The sequence below is a fragment of the Micropterus dolomieu genome, linkage group LG15, assembly GCF_021292245.1.
Source record: "Micropterus dolomieu isolate WLL.071019.BEF.003 ecotype Adirondacks linkage group LG15, ASM2129224v1, whole genome shotgun sequence".
In the NCBI taxonomy this organism is placed as follows: Eukaryota; Metazoa; Chordata; class Actinopteri; order Centrarchiformes; family Centrarchidae; genus Micropterus; species Micropterus dolomieu.
In genome coordinates, this window is record NC_060164.1 from 19,787,760 (window position 1) to 19,790,087 (window position 2,328).

At 42.0% G+C, this 2,328-nt stretch overlaps 1 long non-coding RNA gene across 1 annotated transcript; it reads right to left on the reverse strand.

Moving 5' to 3' along the window:
• Positions 1-794: 794 nt before the first annotated feature.
• LOC123984436 lies at positions 795-1,803 on the reverse strand. Its single transcript, XR_006828444.1, has 2 exons — positions 1,683-1,803; positions 795-1,053 (listed from the first exon to the last, which is right to left on the reverse strand). It is a non-coding gene; the product is annotated as an uncharacterized LOC123984436 (long non-coding RNA).
• Between the last annotated feature and the right edge of the window lie 525 nt (positions 1,804-2,328).

The window sequence follows — 2,328 nt, forward strand, 5'->3', positions numbered from 1 at the left end:
ATCCCGGACGAGCCCCCACTTTTGTTACAACCCAGCTCGTTAGGGTAGGGCAGTAACAAGGTATTTGGGTTAAATTAAGGTGGTAAGGACAACTGAATTCAGGTTGAGTCAAAGTTTAATTAAATGAGTGGTCTTCAAAAAAAAAAAAAAACCACACAACAAAAGGAGGCTATGTAGGTACTGACAATAAAACACTTAACAAAAGGAGGTCAGTACCTACATGCTGTACAGGAATGTAGTGTAACCAAACAAACAATTTTCCCCCTTAAAGGGTGCCTCTTACATTCTGTAGCTCACAAAGGTTTTTACTGACAAGAGTCACTTAAGCCAGCAAACAACAAACAGATCAGATTTAAACACTCAAGACATTCACAGGGGTACAGGGGTACAGGGGTACACAACCAACAACCAACAACCAACAACCAACAACCAACAACCAACAACCAACAACCAACAACCAACAACCAACAACGAACTGATCACTGGCTCACAGTTGCTTCGAACTGCAGGAACACAAACTATTTGTAGGCCAGCTGGTGTTGATTGGAGAGTTCTGGTTGGCAGGTTCGGTAGGATCCTCGGCCACACCAATCAGACGCCAGCAAACAGCAACCAGGAAGTGGGTGGTTCCAGGTCCAGGGGAACCAATCCTCGACAGGTGCTTGCCGTGGGGATTTGCATACAGCTCAGAGAACTCCAAAACACAACTACTCTAAGGCAGCCAGCGGCGGCCGTAACACTATAAACATAAAATTCACAGCACTTCACCTGCCTACAAAAAAAGGATGTAACCACAAGGTGTTTTTTGTCTTTATTATACAACCAACTGCAATAAACGCCTCAGCTCCTGCTTGTGTTAAGGGGTGTTTAGACTGAATGCAAAGTACATTTTAGAGGTGGAATGTATACAAAGTCAGTGGAAAGACACAAACTCATTTCAGCGTGAACTAAAAATTCACACTTATCCCCAAGTTGTCTGACTCAACGCTTCAATAAGGTGCAGTACATGTAGTTCCCCATCTCTCTCATCCGTTATTTCCTGTCATCACATTACTGTCGAAAAACAACAGAGACAGGAAGACAAAGTAGAGGGTGTGGTGGAGTTGTCACACAAATACATGCACTAAGTTGGTCCACGGTGTGGGTTATATACAGTAAGCAAACCTCGGTGTTGTCAGTTCATTGGCTGTTTGTGGCGAATCAACAACTGCATTAAAAACCTTTTCAGACAACGTGCAGTGGAAAAAGACTAAATCATGACGTATGTGAAGCATACCTGTTCCTGGTTTTTAATGTGTAACAGACATTATGTAAAGCACTTTGAACTGGTTTTGTGTATGAAATGTGCTATACAAATGAACGTCCTTGTCCAATATAAAACAAACATAAATGCCGTATTTCCATCCCGTTTCCAACTTCTTTATTCATTGTGCATTTTCTTTTGCAGGTTTTCTTTAAAATTCTGTTTAAATTTGCACTAAATTTGGATTGAACCTGCACCACTAGCATTTTCCCCTGCACCTAAGAGTTCACAGACTCCATCACACCTCAAACATTTTCTCCTGCAATGATTTTTATGCACCAAGTGATGCGTGGAACCAGCGAGTCCTCTTCAATCCACGGGGAGATTAGACATATTGACACTCAGACCCGAGACCTGCAGCTATAGAACTGGACCTTACCTGAGCGGATTAGACTTAATGAAATTTGGCCATGTCTTTGACCAGTGGTTCTCAAACTTGGCGACGGGCCCCCCTGGGCGGGGACATAAATCCACTGCAGAGGGAGGGGGGCATAGATGACCAGGGGAAAATTTTGGTGTGGAACCAAGCTGAGACAACATGATTTCTGGAATGATTTTAGGAAAATTTGAAAAATAACAGTTTGGTGATGCTATCGTTCTGACCTGAATCATTTCTTTTATTTCAGTCAAATTCAACCGGGCTCCTTTATTATTTGTTGCTCCACCAATATGTCATGGTTCTGAGTTTTGGTGGTATTTCCTGTTGTATTCTTCTTCCATACACTGAGTCCTGCTGTTTTACCCAGCTCTGAGTGAACTTCACTGTCCTCCATGTTTGTTTATTCTGAATGCAAATTTCTTTCATGCAAAACCAGCACCTGTGGAAGAACGTGTGGTGAAGTTGGTTAAGTTGGATGACTTAAAACTAACTTCACAGTGGTGCAATGCATGTGCATGTACCCTCGTAAATGAAACGATGTTTTTCTATTGTCAAACCTAATCTATCGTCGATACATATCACTAGCTTTATATCCTAGTTTACTGTGAAGTTGTCGCTGTCTGGTGTTTATTGTCTAGCTTTGTTT